The sequence below is a fragment of the Mobula birostris genome, chromosome 19 (assembly GCF_030028105.1).
Source record: "Mobula birostris isolate sMobBir1 chromosome 19, sMobBir1.hap1, whole genome shotgun sequence".
Lineage (NCBI taxonomy): Eukaryota > Metazoa > Chordata > Chondrichthyes > Myliobatiformes > Myliobatidae > Mobula > Mobula birostris.
The window spans coordinates 8942125-8963415 of record NC_092388.1 but is presented as its reverse complement, the minus strand read 5'-3'; the positions used below and the strand labels follow the sequence as shown (position 1 = coordinate 8963415).

The 21291-nt window shown below is 41.9% G+C and overlaps 1 protein-coding gene across 5 annotated transcripts in view; it reads left to right on the top strand.

The window, feature by feature from the left end:
• Nucleotides 1-242: 242 nt before the first annotated feature.
• The window catches only part of wipf3 (WAS/WASL interacting protein family member 3), a 57371-nt gene continuing 36322 nt past the window's right edge, over nucleotides 243-21291 (top strand). For 4 of the 5 annotated variants that reach the window (XM_072282999.1, XM_072282997.1, XM_072282995.1 and 1 more), the window contains exon 1: nucleotides 244-446. The gene's annotated coding sequence lies outside the window, so the exon portion shown is untranslated. Of the gene's footprint in view, nucleotides 447-21291 lie in introns of all 5 variants that reach the window. The other variant, XM_072282998.1, reaches the window with a different exon arrangement.

The window sequence follows — 21291 nt, the reverse complement described above, 5'->3', positions numbered from 1 at the left end:
GGAAGAGTGAATATGTTATAATTATGTGGTTTTGCCAGTGTTAGTCTTTGGTCTGTCTTGTTTTCTGTGATATCACTCCGGAGAAACATTGTATCATTTCTTAATGCATGTATGCATTTCTAAATGACAATAAAAGAGGACTGAGTGTTCTCACGATCTAAATTCTGACAGCTAGGGGAGGCGGCGCCACGCCGTTGCTCCACCCACTTGGTTTGAATGACAGCTGCGGGCGAGCGGCTGTGCCCCGCCTCTCCTGCGTGATTGACAGCTGCGGCTGCCCCGGGGTTGTGGTGGGCAGCTGCGGGAAGGTTTGCTCGGTTTCTCAGCGACACCCAACTTGGTTCTAATCCGCTTTGCCTTTATCCTATTTCCACCTGCCACTGACAGCAGGGACGTGTTTAGTTATTGCGGATAGGGCAAGCGGTGTGACAGACTTCCCTTCCCCGGTAAGCGCTCTCACGTCTGTTTCTTTGTGAGTTCATTAATTGTTAATGCCAGCAGGTTCTTTATTGTTGTATATATTGTTACTTAATTTCGTACGGTGGCAGTGGAATACTGCGCGCGTCAGTCGTGTTTGCCAAAGCCGTTTTCTTGGTTTGGGGAAAGTTGGAAGGGGATTCGTCCGTGACTGTGAACGGCAGGACCCCGTCCGGGGAGGGACGGAGCCAGCGGCCGCGCCGACAGCACCAGCACCCCCGTTATCCGCACGCTGCTGAGCAGCTGATCTGTTTTTGAAAGCTATTTCAGTGTCTTGAGAGGGAAATCTTAGAAAACTATTCTTGCACTTTAAAAAAAATGTACGTTACATAATAATTTGATTTTAACATTCAGACTTAAGATAGCTTGATGTCATTTCCAATACAGAAGTGTAAAGGAGAACAAAGTAATTGTTACTCCGGATCCGATTACAGCCCCCCAAAAAAGATAAAGAACACAATAAATAAAAAAAAGAATAAATAGAAATACAGAAGATAGCTTATATACATTGATTGTATGTCCATAAAGTGATGCTGGGTAGAAGACTGTGGGTACAGAAGGTGACTGAGAAGAAATAGAAAATAGATCAATATTTCCTTGTCAAGAAATGCGTCCAGTGGTAATCAGGTGCTTGTGTTGCAGGTACACTAACAGATCCGGGGAATAACGTGGTTATTTCCCGGTCTCTCAATATACATGTCTTTGTTGCCAATAGTGGGGCTTTTAATTCCGCAGCCTTCGTTCCCTTCGTCCCAGTAACGCTGGAGATGAACCAATGGGAATCCAGGGTTACCTGCCATTTCCCGGGGTGGCTTCCCCACCCCACCCCCAACCACACCCACACACTCACCCCATGATCCGGACCCGGGTGTATTTAAAGCGGGGGTTGATAGATTCCTGATCAGAAAGGGCGTTCAGAGTCTTAAGTAAATTTTATTATCAAAGTATATGTTTGTCACCATATATAACCCCGAGATTCATCTTTTCGTGGGCATACTCAATAAGTCTATAGAATACCATCAATAACAAAATCAATGAAAGGCCGCCCCATTAGGACGTAAAACACGAGTGCAGAAGACAACAAATTGAGCAAATACAGAAAGTTACGGGTGTCAGAGGTTACGGGGAGAAGGCAGGAGAATGGGGTTGAGAGAGATAATAAATCAGTCATAATGGAATGGCAGCACAGACTTGATGGGCCGAACGGCGTAGTTCTGCTTTTATCTTTTATGATCTAAGTCTCACACGGAGAGAGAGCTGAATCCTCTAACCTTGCCAACAGAGGCCTGAGTAATTTTAGTATTCCAGTAACAGAGTATCACAGTTAAATCCAGACACTGTCAAACTGATCAGCTCAATTCATCAGTTTGTAAGTAAAGCCACACATTAACTTATCAAGGAGTAAGTAACTTTTTAAGAAATAATAAAACCCAAATTATGAACTTATTAGACAACAGCTATTAATAGAGTCAACAACACCAACAAAAGTCAGATGTTTTTGAAGTGCTAATTTTTTTCTAGCTGGGATAAACATTCTTTAAAATAAGTATGCTATACATAGGATGCAAAAATGATGCAATTTCTGTAAAAAAAACTTTATAACTCTTTATTTAAAATGTGTCCAAAGTTATTTAATTGGCCTTGAGTTTGTGCTCATGACAACAGCTGAAAGAAAAGGTTCACAATTGCCAACAGTCCACAGAATGCAGAACGGAGAGAGCTCTGAGTGTGGGTCACTGAAACAATCTGTGCCGTTACCTGGGTAGCCTGTGAGAGATTAATGTTTCTCAGCATCTGAGGTAGATTTCAGTGAAGGCAATTGTACAGATTTTTGATTATAATGATTTGAGGAGTTACTTTCCCAAAGCAGTAAGGCTGATCAACACCTCCACCCAGTAACCCACCCTTCTACACCCTCCACCACCACTATTTATTATTTCCTGTCAGAGTCCCCTCATGTACAGTCACTCCCGTGCCTAGCATCACTCTATAGACATACAATCAATCTATGTACAGTACTATGCAGAAGTCTTGGGTAGATGTAAAAAAAAATCTGTAAAATGATGCTTTCAAAATAATGAAACGAGAAGTTTCTAAGTATCAAAAATTTTCTATAAAGAGCAGTAAACAGTAAAAGACTAAATCATATCAGTATTTGATGCGACTGCCCTTTGCTTTTAATACTGCATCAATTCTCCCAGGTACACTGTGGTACAGTTTTATAAGAGAGTTGGCTGATAGGTTTTTCCAAGCATCTTGGAGAACTTGCCACAGTTCTTCAGCTGTTTCGCTTGCTTTAGTCTCTTGAGACAGCCTCAGTAATGTTGAGAGCAGGGTTTTGCGGAAACCATACCATTTGAAACAATATAAAAAATCCAGGGTGCCGAAGAGTTTTGCACAGTGCTGTATACAAGCTGTCTTGTGTGTTTATATTCGTGTTCTTTATAATATTGTGTATTTTTTTTCACTTCATTGGATCATGAGTAACAATGATTTCATTCTCCTTTACACTTGTGTACTGGAAATGACATCAAACAATCTTGAATCTTAAATGGTAACTTTTTTGTACAGATGGAAAGTGCTGGAACTTGTCACAATGCTGTACTTTGCAATGAAAATAAGCCAAACCTGAAGTACCTATTCTTAGTAAAGATGCAAACTTTCCTATAGTTGCTCATGACCTCCCTGAAAAGAATACTTGATTAAATTAGTGTTGTTTTGCGCGTACTGCAAGTAATAGAATCTTAAAGGATCTGCATCTAAAAGGTGAATGCTTAAAAGTTCAAATGTTCAAAAGTAGCTTTATTTCAAAGTACATATATGTCACCATATACTACCGCAAGATTAATTTTAATGTGGGCATTCACAGTAAATACAAAGAAAGACAATAGAATCAATGAAAAGCTACACTCAAAGATGAACAACAAGCAATGCCAAAAGAAGGCAAACTGCAAATACAATAAAAACATAATAATAATACATAAGTAATAAATAATATTGTGAAGTTGAGTTGTAGAGATGTTGAAGGTGAGTCTCTAGGTTGTGGAATTAGTTCAGTGTTGAGGTGAGTGAAGTTACCCACACAGGTTCAGAATTTAAGCTTTGTGTTTGAATACATTGAGCTTTCAAAACAATTTCCTATAAAAGTGCACTGTACTGCTGCTACAAAACAACTAGCTTCACAGCATATGTCAGTGATAACAAATATAATAACTATGATTCTGATTTATTTCAAAATTTCTACTATTTTTTTAGATTATGAGAACACTCGGTCCTCTTTTATTGTCATTTAGAAATGCATGCATGTATTAAGAAATGATACAATGTTCCTCCAGAGTGATAGCACAGAAAAACAGGACAAACCAAAGACTAACAGTGACAAAACCACATAATTATAACATATAGTTACAGCAGTGCAAAACAATACCATAATTTGATAAAGAACAGAGCATGGGCACGGTGACTCAATGTCCGGAGCTGATCGACTCCCGAGTCCCTGATAACAGGCGGCAAAGCGAGAAACTCCCTGCCATAAACCTCCAGGCACTGTCAACTGCCAATGCATTGGAAGCACCTGACCACAGCTGACACTGAGTCTGTCTGTCCGAAAACTTCGAGCTGCCGGCCAGCATCTCCGATACAGCCTCCTGAGCGCCTTCCTCTACCGAGCGCCTTCAACCTTGCCCAGCTGCTGAAACAAGCAAAGCCAAGGATTCGGGGCCTTCTCCTCCGGAGATTCCGGACCACACAGTAACTGCAGCAGTGAAGCGGGCATTTCAGAAGTTTCTCCAGATGTTCCTCCGTACTCTCATGTTTGTCTCCATCAAATCATGTCTGTCACAATCAGAATTGTGCACAGTCCCCTACTTGACAAATAACAGACATCACCACCGAAGTGGCTGCGCGTGCTGCATCGCGCTGCCATCTTCTCCTCCTCCTCGCCAAATTATTTAGGGAATTATCTACTGTCAGTAGCAATTAGTACCAGTGCAAGACAAATTGAAAAGCATAAATGTGATAAATTCTGGATGCTAAATATCCTGGGCAACACACACAAAATGATGGAGGAACTCAGCAGGTCAGGCAGCATCTATGGAGATGAATAAACAGTTGATGTTTTGGGCTGAGACCCTTCTTCAGGGCTGGAAAGGAAGGGGGGAAATGCCAGAATAAAAAGGTGGGGGAAAGGGAAGGAGGATAGTTAGAAGCTGATATGTGAAACCAGGTGGGTGGGAAAGATAAAAGGGTCGGAGAGGAAGACATCTGAAAGGAGAGGAGAGTGGATCATGGGAAAAAGGGAAGGAGGAGGGGACCCATAGGGAGGTGATATGCAGGTGAGAAAAGATATGCAGGATGAGGAATAGAAGAGGGAGATTTTTTTTATATATATTGGAAAGAGAAATCGATATTCATGCCATCAGGTTGGAGGTTACCCAGGTGGAATATAAGGTGTTGCTCCTCCACCCTGGGGAGGGGCCTCATCATGGCACAAGAAGAGATCATGGACCGACAGGTTGGAATGGGAATGGGAATTAAAATACTTAGCTACCAGGAAGTTCTGCTTTGGCGGATGGAGCGGCAGTGCCCTGCGAAGCGGTGCCCCCAATTTACGATGGGTCTCACCAATATAGAAGAGGCAACGAATGCAATAGACAATCCCAGTAGATTCGTGGGTGAATTGCCCAGCAATCTCTAGCTGCTTTGAAACTTTCACTGGAGACTTCCATCAGGCATTTCAGATACTAATCACAGTAAAACATGAGATATGCTAGCTACAGAATGTAGACCATTTGGCTTCTTAAGTCCTTCTTGTCATTCTATGAGATCTTGACAAAGTAGTGACCTAACTCCAAATATTCCTTTCCTAATAATTCATCAGAAACAGCATGAATTTATAATGATCATGTTCACAGAATCTGCCCTTATCCTGAATTTTCAACTGTTTCCCAGCTTTGCAAGCCAGAGTACAGAGTATTTGATCCAGGTCAATCATGATGCCCATCCGAGTGAGTTGCATTTGCCTGTGTTTGGCCCATATCCTTGACTAAACCAGCGGCTCCCACCCTTTTTAATGCCACGGACCAATACTATTAATCAGGATGTCCCTGGACCCCAGGTTAGGAACCCCTGCTCTAACCTTTCCCACCTACGTTCTTGTCTAAGTAACTTTCACCTACTGTTAATGTGCCTGGCTCAACCACTTCCTCTGGCAGATAGTTCCATGTACTGAGCATCCTCTGAGGTGATGCTTTTTGAGAGGTGAAACAAGGATAGGATATGCACTGTTAATGGTGAGTCCCTTCGGAGTGTTGATAAACAAAGTGGCCGGGGTGCAAGTTTGTAGTGATAGTGCAGGTGAATAAGGTGGCGAGGAATGGATACGGAGTGTTTCTATTCAGTGGCTGTGAATGTAAGACCAGAGAAATCATGTTACAACATTATTAAACATTGGTTGCTTGTACTTGGAGTTCTGTGTGCAACTTTGGTCATCGAAGGAAGTGGTTGTGTTGGGGAGAGTGCAGAGAAGATTCACCAGGATGTTGCCTGAATTGAATCATTTCAGTTTAATAAGGTGAAATTGTGTAGACTGTGTTTGTTTTCCCTGGAGGAGGCCAAGGCCTGATTTGATGGAGGTGCAAAGATGAGCGGGGTGGATAGTACAAAAGTGAGTTGCCTAAGACACAAGTTTAAGTTCAAAAGTTCGAAGTAAAATTTATTATATGTAACAACACACACAAAAAATGCTGGTGAATGCAGCAGGCCAGGCAGCATCTATAGGAAGAGGTACAGTCGACGTTTCAGGCCGAGACTCTTCGTTAGGACTAACTGAAAGAAGAGCTAGTAAGAGATTTGAAAGTGGAGGGCGGGATCCGAAATGATAGGAGAAGACAGGAGGGGGAGGGATGGAGCCAAGATCTGGACAGTTGATTGGCAAAAGGGATATGAGGCTGGAGAAGGGAGAGGATCATGGACGGGAGACCTAGGGAGAAAGAAAGGGGGAGGGGAGCCCAGAGGATGGGCAAGGAGTTATAGTGAGAGGGACAGAGGGAGAAAAAAGAGAGAGGGAAAAAAAGGGGGAAAAATTCAATAATATAAATAAATAAGAGATGGGGTACAAGGGGGAGGTGGGACATCAGCAGAAGTTAGAGAAGTCAATGTTCATGCCATCAGGTTGGAGGCTACCTAGACGGAATATAAGGTGTTGTTCCTCCAACCTGAGTGTGGCTTCATCTTTACAGTAGAGGAGGCCGTGGATAGACATGTCAGAATGGGAATGGGACGTGGAATTAAAATGTGTGGCCACTGGGAGATCCTGCTTTCTCTGGCGGACAGAGCGTAGGTGTTCAGCAAAACGGTCTCCCAGCCTGCGCCGGGTCTCTCCAGTATTTCCAGCATCTGCAGATTTCCTCGTGTTTGCGTTTATTATGTGTATATCACTACATACAACCCTGAGATTTATTTTCTTGTGGGCATACTCAATAAATCGATAGAATAATAACCATAACAGAATCAATGAAAGACCGCCCATTGTGCAGAAGACAACACACTGTGCAAATACAAAAAGAAGAAATAATAATAATAAATAAATAAGCAATAAATATAGAGAACATGAGATGAAGAGTCCTTGAAAGCGCGAGTATTGTCTGTGGGAACAGTTCAGTGATGGGGCAAGTGAAGTTGAGTGAAGTTATCCCCTCTGGTTCAAGAGCCTGATGGCTGAGGGGCAGTAAGGAGAGAGGTTGGAAGTTTAGAGAGGGAGTTTCTTCACACAGGATGGTTGGAGTCTGGAATATGCTGTCCGATGTGTTGTTGGAAGCAGATACATGTACAGCATTTCAGAGGAACCTCGACAAATGCTTGAATTGTCATCTAGCATGGTCCAATTCATCTGGTGAGGTTGCTGAATTAACTTCAAAACTGAACTGATATGTTCCCCAGCCCTTTTAAATTAGGTCTTTTTAATTTTTATTAATATCAGTTAATTTGCAAAATGTTTTTTTAAAAGATTAGCTTTATTTGTCACAAGCACAGTACATTGAAACAAATAGTGAAATGTGAAATGCATCATTTGCGTCAACGACCAACACAGTCTGCGCATTGTACTGTAGACAGCCTGAAATTGTCACAATGCTACCAATGCCAACAAAGACTGCTCACAACCTCCTTTCCCTAACCCATATTTGGAGTATGGGAGGGAACTGGTGTGCCTGGAGGAAACCCACGTGGCCATGGGGTGAAAGTACAAACTCCTTACAGCAGCAGTGGGAATTGAACCCCAATCACTGATTGCTGGCACTATAAAGCGATTGTGCTAACTTATTATGCTATCACACCACCCATGTTTCACCCCAGTCTTTTAAAAATAGAAGATTTTAATTTGTATTAATGTCAGTTAACTTGCAATATAAATTAACTCAGGTGAATGTTGTGCTTAAGTGCAAGTCATCATAGAAGTGATGGGCTGAAGGGCCTGTTTCTGTGTGACTCAGAGATTTAGATCCTCTGGCAAAGAAGAAATGGCACATGTTTCCAGGATGATGTGTGACTGCAAGCTCAATCTTTCCCTCTGTGTTTTGCTTCGGCATATTTTAAGAAATAATTCCAGCTTTCTCATTAAAAATTTCTTCCATCTCTTTCATTAAGAAAGTATAAAGTTACTTCACAGAGCGCTGAGCATGACTGTATAGTTATGAGTTATTTGGATTGATGATTGACAGAAACAACTGTGCAAAATCTGTGAGGAATTTGAAGGGAAGATTTCATTTTGTTGCAGGAATGAAATACTCTACAGAATTAGTATTTTAATGCACCAAGACACCCAAATTAAAACTAATGGTTGGTCCTTCTCTAATATGAGACATCCGTGGGCTAGGCCAGGATATCTAGCTGGCTGTTAGACCAGCAGACCAATGTGGGTGAGTTCCGGGTGCTACCCCCTGCCCCACAAGGGTCGGTGAATTGTCAGCGGGTTCCAGAGCGGGAGTTCAGCCCATGCAGTAGGAAGGAGACCTGATGGGTTCACAAATCAGTGAGATCGGAGTTTACGGCTTGATATTCAGGGTCCCGTCGTAGGTGAGCCTGGAGTTTGTTTTGAGACCTCGTGTTCCGCGATTGGTTGGTCCTGGGGTCGGTGCCACGGGTGAGGCCTAAGGGTGAATGGAAATCTAGAAGTTGAGGCCCATTGACCAAAAACTGAGTCTGTGCATCTCTGCGAGTCCCCTGTGACAATTGAAGGCCCAATGTCTGCGATTCCACGTCTGCTGGAGGCCAAAGAAAATGGTCTGTCCGCGTTTAGAGGATTGTGTATGTGTGTGGGGACGGGGTGGTGTTGTTCTAACAAGCATTGTGGCCTTGCTATGCTGGTGCTGGAATATGGGCTTGCGGGCTGCCCCCAGCGTGCTCGCGGGTGTGTTGGTTGTTAATGCAAACAACACATTTCACTGTATGTTTTGATGTAAATGTTTTGAAATCTTATCTAATTCTGCTTTAGTTTATTTTTTAAGCTTACCTGAATAAGAAATGACCTGACCACGTAAAAATGCTTCACATGTATCCCATATAATTAATTTGGATGTGCCCCCTATATCATTAAAAAGAAAAAATTCTTTTATCTGGCTTTCAATGAAACTGACAAAGTCAGAATTTTGCAATAACGTCTGAGACATGCGCCATGGTGGACGGGCAAGAATGACATCATCAAATTCAAAGATGAACTCAGGCGGACGATCAGATATAGCAATAGCGTCATATTCACAATTTTTAATACTAGGCAAGAAGCGGGGATCGAATATTTTTTATAAACATGTGAAAAGAAAGAATATTCTCTGTTATTGGGGTGCAGATACCTCCATAATTCGATCAATCCAAAATTGATCAAAAAGGAGTTAGTAAGTGATGTGGAGCGATTTCTAAGTTGCTGATTGGTTGAGCTCTTGTCAATCATAGGATTTAAATGTACATGTTATTAATAAATTTGAATCTTGAATCTATCATGATTAGGAAATGTACCTTGATGTACCATGTCGCAGATTAGTATGTGCGGAGTAAATTTGTAATAGTGTTAAAAATGCTACTGTTCTAGAGCTGAATTTCCAGCTTATTGTTAGGGTGAATCGTGCTCTCAGTATTTGTTTATTTATTTTTAATTTTTTTGTATTTGCACAGATGATCATCTTTTGCACAATGGTTATTTGTCAGTCTTTGAGTATAGTTTTTCATTGATTCTATTGTATTTCTCTGTTCTGCTGTGAATGTCTGCAAGAAAGCGAATCTCAGGCTGGTATATGATGACATATATGTATTTTGACAATAAATTTACATTGAACTTGGAGCTTTAAATATCCGGTCACAGGATCGGATTGCATTGGAGACTGCCTGTGGCTTGCGGTTCCCCTCCTGACCACAACAGTGTGGTGCAGCAGTGACAGCCGCCTCACATTACACCCAGGCTGACTTGGGTTGTGCTCGATCTTCATCATCTCCAAGTGTTTGTGATCAGAGACATTTGGAAACAGTTGAAAAATATTTACATAATTAAAAAATCATTAGATTAGATTATGAGGACACTCAGTCCTCTTTTATTGTCATTTAGTAATGCATGCATTAAGAAATGATACAACTTGTTCCTCCTTATTGTGCAAATTAAATGACATTCATACAAATTAAGGATTATTTGTAACATGTACATCGTCCTTTGTGTCAATGACCAACACAGTTGAAGGATGTGTTGGGGGCTGTCTGCAGGTGTCACCATGTTTCTGACGCAAACCTAGCATGTCCAGAACTCACTAACGCTAACCATCTGCCTTTGAAATATGGGAGGAAGCACGTGGGAATATGGGAGGAGAAGGTACAAACTGCTCACAGACGGTGGAGGAATTGAACCACTGTAAAGCTTTGCTCTAACTGTACCACCCATATTAAAATGTCCTATCTTGAAGAGAGTGGAGGAATATATCAGTTCAGTCTCGAAGAAACTTCACACCCTCATTTCAGATGAATTGAGCCATGCTGATAAAATTGATGGGCTGAATATAGTGTCTGATCCCTCAGGTCTTCCCTCAGCTCTGGTGAGACAGAAACTATAAGATGTGGGTCATTTGGCCCATCGAGTCTGCTTTGCTATTCCACCATGGCTGATTTGTTATCCCTCTCAACCTCATTCCCCTGCCTTCTCCTTGTAACATCTGTGTGTGGCCTCCGTCGGTCGTGGTCGACCATAGGTACTGCGCCACTGGTAGTCACTGGTTTGTCGAGCAGCGTCGACTGTGACTATTGAGGCCGATCCTGGAACAGCAGGTTCTGCTGCAGTTGCTGCATGTGTAGGGCGTTGTGGAATTGTCCACTGTCCTCTGTCCACTGTGCTCTCCATTTGGCTCTCCGCTCCTCAAACTGACTCAGGATCACTCTTTTGCCTTGTTCTAGGTGTTGCTGAAGAGTACCTTGCCATTTGTTGTGGTCATCTGCTATATCCTCCCAGCACTCTGTGTTGATTTCTAAGGCTTTCATGTCACGCTTGCAGAGTTCCTTGAAGCGAAGCTGGGGTCCACCAACGTTCCTCTTGCCTGTTGCTAGTTCTCTGTAGAGGATGTTCTTTGGCAGTCTACCATCCTTCATACGGCAGACGTGGCCCAGCCAGCACAGTCTGCATTGTCTTAAAAGCGTGAACATTGTGGGAAGTCCAGCGCGGGAGAGGACCTCAGAGTTTGGGACTTTGTCTCTCCAGGGGATGCCGAGGATGCCTGGCCGTCTTGTCTTGGACACTTTGGAATTGGCAAAATAAATGACAATGGACAACGTCTCCTGAGTTCTGCTCCTATCACGGCCTGTGTGTAACTAACTCCTACTTTCAGACAAAGTCGCAGTACAAGGTCTCATGGCGACATCCATGGTCTAAACACTGGCACCAACTAGACATGATCATTACCAGGCGCTCTTTCACCAACTCTGTACTAATCACCCGCTCATACCACAGTGCAGACTGCGATACAGATCATGCTTTAGTATGCTGCAAGATCAAACTACGTGCGAAGAAAATCCACCACTCCAAACAAACTGGAAAACCTCGCGTCAACACAACAGAGATGAAGCAGTCAGAAAAGGTTGACCAATTTGCCAAGTCAGTACAGCATGCGATGACTACCTCCTCACAAGGAGAAACTGCAACAGAACAATGGTCATATCTTTGCGATACCATCCACGAATCAGCACTCTCTATCTTTGGAAGAAAGACCACACAGAGCAGTGACTGGTTTGAGGCAAAGTCCACCATCATGACTCCTGTCATCGAAACCAAGCGTGCAGCTCTCACAGAGTACAAGCGCTCACCATCTGACCAAACACTCCAGGCACTTCGAGCTGCTAGAAGCAAAGTGCAACAGACTGCAGGCAGTGAGCAAATGAGTACTGGCTGCAGCTCAGTGAGGACATTCAGACAGCAGCTGTGACAGGCAACATCAGATCGATGTGTGATGGTATCAAGAAGGCCTTGGGCCCATTGCAGAGCAAGACAGCACCCCTGAAGTCATCCAGCAGTGAAATAATCACCGATAAAAGCAAGCAGACGGAACGGTGGGTAGAACACTACTCTGAGCTCTACTCAAGGGAAAATGTTCTTGTTAGCTCAGCCATTGATGCCATCGATTATCTACCAGTCATGGATGAACTGGACTCCGAACCAACCATTGAGGACCTCAGCAAGGCAATTGACAGTCTGGCCCCAGGGAAAGCTGCTGGCAATGATGGGATTCCTCCAGACCTGATCAAACACTGCAAGAGCTCACTCCTCCAACCTCTACACGAGGTCCTCCGTCAGTGCTGGAAGGAAGGAGCCGTACCACAGGATATGTGCGACTCCAAAATCATCACTTTGTACAAGAACAGGAGTGATAGGAGTGACTGTAACATCTGATAACCTTACTAATGAAGAACCTTTCAACCTTGGCTTTAAATACACACAATGACTTGGCCTCCACTGCCTCTGTGGCGATGAATTCCACAGATTCATCACTCTCTGGGTCCTCAACTCTGTTCTAAAAGGCTGTGCCCTCTGGTACTGGACTCCCCCACCACAGGAAACATCTTCTCTTCATCCACTCTTATTCAATAGGTTTCAATGAGATCCCACCCTCATTCTTCTAAACTCCAGCAAGTACAGGCCCAGAGCCATCAAGCACTCCTCATATATTAACCCTTTCATTCTCAGAATCATTCTCCTGAGCCTCTCCAAAACCAGCACACCTTACTTAGATAAGGCGCCCAAAGCTGCACACAATACTCCAGTTGCAGCCTGACCAATGCCTTATAAATGCTCAGCTCACTCAGAGTTGCAGTTAGCTTCACTGAGAATCACCTGTTGGCACCGTCCAGCCCCTTTTTAGGCTCCTGCTTGAATCTCAATAATGAAAAATTTCAGTACAAACATTTGTTATTATAGTATTTAATTGTTTGGAACTAGGTACTAAGATATGCAGAAACTTTCTGAACAGTGACTATTGAAAAACAATAAAAATGCTAAAGGAAAATATCTAATTTACAAGCCATTGAATAAGTCCTAAAATTTAATCCTTTCCCCTCAATCTAAATAAATAGATCTGAGGTAAATTTTCAAACTGATAATTGTAATTAAATGTGGGGTCAGATTTTATTTCAAGAGAGTGTGGAACAGGCCATTCTGGCCCAATGAGCCACACCACCCACCTATTTATCCCTAGCCTGATCACAGGACAATTTACAATGACCAGTTAACCTACAAACCAGTACATCTTTGGACTGTGGGAGGAAACCAGATCACCTGGAAGAAACCCAGGTGGTAACGGGAAGGACGTACAAACCCCTTACAGACGGAGTCAGAGTTGAACTCTGAACTGCGGTGCCCTAAGCTGGGATAGTGTCACACTAACTACTACTCTACAGTGATGTTTTGCTGGGATGCTACTGCAGAAGCTTCTGACTATGACTGGTATTGGCAATAGCCCAACGATGTCAGGTGGCGGTAGGGGTACACAGCTGAGTTCAGATTTTAACGTTCTATCATAATGTTTAGGAAAATGGTATCTCACTGCTTCTCTGTAAAACCTGTGTTGATCTCAATGCTGAAGGAAGGACAATATGTTTTCAAATCAAGATGCTTTGTGAGGTGAAGGAGAACTTACAATTTGTCCTGCTGATGAGGGTATGCAACCTGCAAAGTTCCCTGAATTTATTTTTTACAGCTGCGTGGACCAACCATTGCTTTGAGCAAGAAATTTTCACATGACATGTAAACTGTGCAGCACTTTAAATGTTTTTTTTTGTTATATGCAAACTATGAATATTTAGAGTGAGAATTGGGATGCTTTGGAAGGGTAGAGGTGGAGAGCTTCAGCAACTTTAAATCCTGAGGTGTTACTATTTCGGAGGCCCTGCCCTGGGCCCAGCACGTAAGTGCAATTACGAAGAAAGCACGGCTGTGCCTCCTACTTCTTTAGGAGTTTGTGGAGATTCGGCATGACATCTACAATTTTCACAAACTCAGTAAGTGGATCGTGGTGAGTAGGTTGCATCACAGCCTCGTATGGAAACACCAATGCCCTTGAATGGAAAATCCTACAAAACACAGTAGATTTGGTCCAGAACGTCACGCGTAAAGCCCTCTTAACCATTGAACACACCTACATGAACCACTATCATAGAAAAGCAGCATCCATCATTAGGGATCCCTACCCCCCAGGTCATACCCTCTTCTCACCGCTGCCATCTAGAAGAAAGTACAAGAGCCTCAGGGCTCTCACCATCAGATTCAGGAGCAGTTATTACCCCTCAACCATCAGGCTCTTGAACAACAGAGGATAATTTCACTTAACTTCACTTGCCCTATTATTGAAATGTTCCTATGTCAATGAACTCATTTTCAAGGACTCTTCATCTCATGTGTTCTTTATTTATTACTATTCATTTAGATTTGCAATTGCACATTTTTTTGTGTTCTGCGCTCTGGTTGAATGTTTGAGTTGGGTGATCTTTCATTGATTCTGTTATAGTTGCTATTCTATAGAATTGTTGAGTATCTCAGGGTTATTTACGGTGAAATATATGTATTTTTATAATAAACTTTGAACTTTAAAACACTGAAAATATAAATATGTTTAAGTTCTAAAATGTTTCAAAGTAAAGGTTGTACTTGTATCAGAAAATTTATGGATTACATTCATAAACACGGTATTTAACAATTATATTAACATAGATTTCAAAATTATATTAACATTTCAAAATTATTTTAGCATAATTTCAATTTATATTAACATTAAATACAAGAAAATTCCAGCAGTGTGGCAACAACGGATATGTGCATGGGAACATTTCAGTTACTGTGTGGCCATACACCCACATAGCTTAGAGGGAACAAGATTAGCCTGAAAACATTATCTTTATCTTTGAAGAATGTAGTAAAGTTTCTCTTCCCAAAAGTATTTTTGCCTTTACCTTTGTGGGAAGTAATTAGTTGTCAAATTCCATTGCAATGAATGCATGAGTGTTGAATTCACCTGAGTGAGGAAGCTTTTTATTGAAAAACAGAGAAAAATCAGAATCTACTTTATATATAAAAGTGGATCTGAAATTGGAAAGTTTCTGATGACTGATGATTGTGAACATTTGCTGGTCTCTGAGACGTTTGACTGGTCAGACTTCAAGGTTACCTATACAGTCTTCTATGTGAAGGAGGACTACCTCCTATTCTGTTTCAGATTCAGGCTTATTTATCACACGTATATCGAAACACTCAGTAAAATGTATCATTTGTATTAACAACTGACACGACCAAGGATGTGCTGGCAAGTGTTGCTTCACATTCCAGCACCAACATGGCAGGCCCACAACGCTCAGTTGCACAAAACAATAGCAGCAACAACAATAGAACAACAAAACAAAACAACAACAGCAAAAACAAAGACACACAAGATACTGCAGTTGCTGAAAAACCAGAGCAACACACACAAAATGCTGGAGGAACCCAGCAGGTCAGGCAGCATCTATGGAAATAAATATACATTTGAAGTTTTGGGCCAAGACGTTACATCAGGACTTCATCAGTCCTTGATAAAGGGTCTCAGCCCGAATTGTCAACGGTTTATTAATTTCAATAGATGGAGCCTGACCTGCTGAGTTCCTCCAGCTTTTTACATGTGTTGAACAGCCAAAACAAGCACGTTTCCCACTCTTCAGCCCCCACCTCCTGACACACACAGACAGGCCTTCAACCTCATGGCCTCCTTCCATTCCAGGCTATAACTAGAGCGATGTGGAAACCTTTCGATTAAAGGCCAATGTAATTGATCGGTCAAATTAAGCTTGATTTCCTGGCAGTCGGACACTGGGATCTTAGTTTCATCCACCATACCGCTGACATTATGCCTCTGGAATGTCTTAACAGTTCCTGTCAGGAACCAAGGCTGTGCTCAGAACTAACCCTGGCATATGTTGATATTCAGGGATGTTGTGTAAGTATCATGAATAATTAAATCATTATTAATAAGCCATTAAAACTCGAGCTTCATATAAACACTAAGAAGAAATTGAAAAGACTAAAATTTAGTAGGGCGTCACAGTAGCATTACATGACGCTATTGCAGTTCTGGGCATTCCGGAGTTTGGAGTTCAATTCCAGCGCCATTCTGTAAGGAATCTGTACATCCTCCCTGTAGAATATGTGGGTTTCCTCTGGAAGCTCCAGTTTCCTCCCACAGTCCAAAGACGGGTAGGTTAATTGTTCATTGTAAATTGTCCTGTGATTAGGTTAGGGTTAGTCGGGTTTGTTGGCGATTGCTGGAGCAATGTGCCTTGAAAGGCCAGAAGAGCCTACTCCACACCATATTGCTAAATAAATAAGTAAATAATAGCTCTATTCCTGAACATTTTAAATATGTAATTTCATTTACAAGTAGGCCCATCTCTTGATTTGGTGATTGGGTAGCCACGCGGTTAGCATGATGCTATTACAGCTCAGAGTGAATTCTGGTGCTGTCTGTAAGGAGTTTGTATGTTCTTCCCATCAATCACGTGCATTTCCTCGAGGTGCCTTGTTTGTTTTCCACAGTCCTAAGATGTACTGATTAGTAGGTTGATTGGTTATTGTAATTTTTCCTGTGATTAGGCCAGGGTTAGTCGGGTTTGTTGGCGATTGCTGGAGCAATGTGCCTTGAAAGGCCAGAAGAGCCTACTCCACACCATATTGCTAAATAAATAAGTAAATAATAGCTCTATTCCTGAACATTTTAAATATGTAATTTCATTTACAAGTAGGCCCATCTCTTGATTTGGTGATTGGGTAGCCACGCGGTTAGCATGATGCTATTACAGCTCAGAGTGAATTCTGGTGCTGTCTGTAAGGAGTTTGTATGTTCTTCCCATCAATCACGTGCATTTCCTCGAGGTGCCTTGTTTGTTTTCCACAGTCCTAAGATGTACTGATTAGTAGGTTGATTGGTTATTGTAATTTTTCCTGTGATTAGGCCAGGGTTAAATAGGTGGGTTGCTGGGCGGCCCAGCTCTTTGATACAGCCTGTTCTGCTCTGTATCTCTAGATTAAAATAATATATAATTATTGAGGCTCAGTGCAAGAGGAACGTATTGTGCCATAACCAGTGGCCTCCATCAGAATACTCTCTGCAACCTTCAATGTTCCACGTCTCTTCAACCCTTTACTAACTCACACTCAAAACTGTTCATTCCGTTATCCTACACTTGTTGACTTGCTTCTGTTTGAGGCCCAGTTCATTTCCACCTTTGTAAGATGTTTGTGTGTTCACATTCCAAGTACATACAGGTTTGTAGTTTAATTAGACGGTAATTGCACGGTGTGGACTCATTGAACTGGAAAGACCTGTTACCATGCTCTATATCTAAATAAAGATAAGTTTTTATTCTTGCTTTCAAGCTTCTTCATAGGCATACCTTTTGACGAATTCCTCCAGCGTTATAAACATCCACGATATCCCTGCTTATCGAAACAGCACATCTCAAATCTTATCAATCCAGCACTGGCACTTGTGCTGTTAGCTGTTAAAGTCTGAAATTTCTTCCCACCTCAGAATGTAAGTTACTGTTCACTGCTGCAGAATTGTATCACTTCCCTTTTTATCAGTGAGGAAGAGAGTGACTTTGAGTAAATGTGATACATAAGAAAATAGAACACAAGAAATAGGAGCAGGAGTAGGCTATCTGGCCCGTCGAGCCTGCTCAACCACTCAATAAGATAATGGCTTATGGCCATGGACTCATCTCCACCTTTTCCTATAACCCTTAATTCCCCTACTATGCAAAAATCTATCCAGCCTTGTCCTTAATATATTTACTAAGGTAGCCTCCACTGCTTCATTGGGCAGAGAATTCCACAGATTCACCACCGTCTGGGAAAAGCAGTTCCTCCTCATCTCCATCCTAAATCTACTCCCCCGAAACTTGAGGCTATGTCTCTTGGTTCTACTCTCACCTACCAGTGGAAACAACTTTCCTGCCTCTACCTTATCTATGCCTTTCATAATTTTATATGTTTCTATAAGATCTCAACTCATTCTTCTGAATCCCAGTGAGTACAGTCCCAATCGCTTCTCATAGTCTAACTCCCTCATCTCTGGAATCAACCTGGCAAACCTCATCTGTATCGCCTCCAAAGCCAGTATATCCTTCCTCAAGTAAGGAGACCAGAACTGCACGCAGTACTCCAGGTGTGGCCTCACCAGTATCCTGTATGGTTTCAGCATAATCTCCCTGCTCTTAAATTTAGTCCCTCTAGAAATGAAGGCCAACATTCCATTTGCCTTCTTGATAGCCTGCTGCACATGCAAACCAAACTTTTGTGATTTATGCACAAGCACTCCCAAGTCCCTCTGCACAGCAGCATGCTGCAATATTTTTACCATTTAAATAAAAATCTGCTCTTTAATTTTTCCTTCGAAAGTGGATGACTTTGCATTTACCAACATTGTACTCCATCTGCCAGACCCTTGCCCACTCACTTAACCTATCTATGTCTCTATGCAGACTCTCCATATCTTCTGCACAATTTGCTTTTCTACTCAATGTAGTATCATCAGCAAAGTTAGATACACAACACTCAGTCCCCTCTTCCAGGTCCTGCTTGGTAGCCCGATCCAAGGTGATTTATCTGATTGATCATTGATTAATCATTCATTAATTAGTTGATCATTAATTAAGCTATTGATTCATTGATTAATTAATCAATCCATAGATTTATTAATTAATTGACCCATTGATCGATTAATTGAGAGGTAGCATGGTAGTGTAGCAGTTACCCTAATGCTTTACAGTGCCAGCTGTAAGATTGGGTTTCAATTCCTGCCCACTGTCTAGGAGTTTGTACATTCTCTTCATGATTGAGTGGGTTTGCTCCAGGCACTCCAGTTCCCTCCCATACTCCTAAGACTTCCAGGTAATGAATTGTGGGCATGCTATGTTAACACCGGAAACATGACAATACTTCTGGGCTGTATCCAGCACATTCTCGGTCTGTAGTCATTGACACGAACCACACATTTCACTGGATGTCTCGTTGTACAAGTAACAAGTAAAGCTGATCAAATCTGAATGCACGATTGGCTTAACAGTGGTGGAACATTGCTTTTCAGGTTGGGGGCATGTACACTGCAGAGATCAGTGCCTCGTCTCCTGTTGTCTGTTATGTATATTTATGATTTGGATGACGATGTAAGTGACATGATTAGTAGATTTACAGATGACACCAAAATTGGTGGTAGAGAGGAGAGTGAAGAAGGCTGTCCAAGAGAATAGTGACAGATAGATCAAACAAGAAAGTAGGTTGTATTTGACCCAGATAAATGTGAAGTGATGATTTTGGGAGGCTAAGAATATTGATAATGGCTGAGATCACTCACCTTGTAAGGACACTGTCCAGAAGAAAGCAATAACAAACCACTTCTGTAGAAAAAATTGGCAAGAACATTCGTGGTCCTTTCTGCATTAGATTCAGAGTAACAATCATTTTGTTCTCCTTTACACTCGTGTACTGAAGAATGACCATAAGCAATCTTGAATCTTGAAATAGTAACCATGAACTGATTTTCCTACCTCTGCCTTAAACAAGATTGAAAGCCCAAGTTCTTTCACTCTTGCCTTGAACCCTCCTGTAAATCTGTTGTTATTTTCACTTTTACCCCCTTACGTTATTTAAACTGCTTTGTTGAATGCAGAGTATCTGACCTTGGCTGGCCACACTAGCTAGTTTCACTTCAGGCACTGCCTGTTATCCTTTCACAATCACTTCCATCACCTGTTCCTCAACATGCCAGCCTTATCTCTGCTGAAGGGTGTTTATTATTCAGCTGCAAAACCCTTTCCAAAAATCATTCAACATGTCATCATGCTAGACCTGAGACTTAGAAGCAGAATTCACGTGTATTGCTCATCGAGTCTGCTCCACAATTCCAACATGGCTGATTTATTTTCCCTCTCACCCCCATTCTGCTGCCTTCTGCCTATAACCTTTGGTACCCTTATTAATTAAGTAAGTAACAACCTCCGCTTTAAATATACTCAATGACTCATCCTCCACAGCCATCTGTGGCAATGAATTCCATAGATTTACCACCATCTGGCTAAAGAAATTCCTCTTCATCTTTGTTCTAAAGGGATGTCCTTCTGTTCTAGGTCTGTGCCCCTGGTCCAAGACTTTCCCACTATTGAAAATATCCTTTCCATGTCCATTCTATCTAGGACTGTCAACATCTTCTAAATTTGCACTTTTCCAATTGTTTTTCCTCAAGCAATGTCTATTTCACTGTAGGTTTCAATGTGTGTGTTGAATTTGAATTAGTTTTTCTCCTTCCAAACTGAGTAGTTTTAGCTAAAGCTATGTTTCCTGCAGATCATTGGGAAATTCTGGGTGCCTCTACCAAGGATCAGTCAGGCTGATTAGTAACTTCTGAGCATGGTGCTGTAAGTTTGGCGACACTTGCATGTTAGCCCCAGCACATTCAGTACGGTTGAGGGTGCCGGCTTATACAGTATACGCCTCTGGGGTCCGAATGGATATTGATTAAACATTGTGATCCGATTGGCTGGTTCAAAACAGTGTGAACGAGTATATAAGTTGGCATTCTGAGGAGACAACACTCTCAACTGTGCACTGATGTTGGCTTCGCGATCGGAGCCCAATACGTCTGCAAGCATTTGCCAAGCTCTGCAATCAACCAAACTTTCTAATAGCCAACCCAATCTACCAATATTCGGCAATATCTCAAAGGTTACTTTTATCTCTCAGTTTCGTCTTAAATCTCAATGCAGAGCTCCTGCTCAAATTAACTTTGGAATGTTATTGTATTTGGAAATCATAGGGAAGATTGGAGTGTGTGGAAATACTTATTGCACTGACTGGAATGTTAATACAGTGCCTTGAAAAAGTATTCAGCCCCCAATCCTTTAGTTCGCATAAATGAGTATTACAACCAGGTACTTTGCTCAATTTAACTGAGATTTTTTATTTGCGAATTACATGCTCTATTTTTTTTTCCACAGTAGAGCCCAAAAAAACAGAGAAAATGGCAAAGCACAAAAAACTAAAAATTCTAAATTGGAAATATCAGCAATTCAAAAGTATTCATCCCTTTTTTTCTCAGTACTTAGTTGAACCACCTTTCACAGCTATTATAGCCAGTAGTATTTTTGGATAATTCTCTATCAGCTCTGCACAATGTCATGGAGCAAGTCTTGCCCATCCTCCTTGCAAGATTGCTCAATCTGTGGCAGGTTAGTTAGGGAGCAGTAGTGGACAGCAATCTTGAGATCTTGCCAGGGATG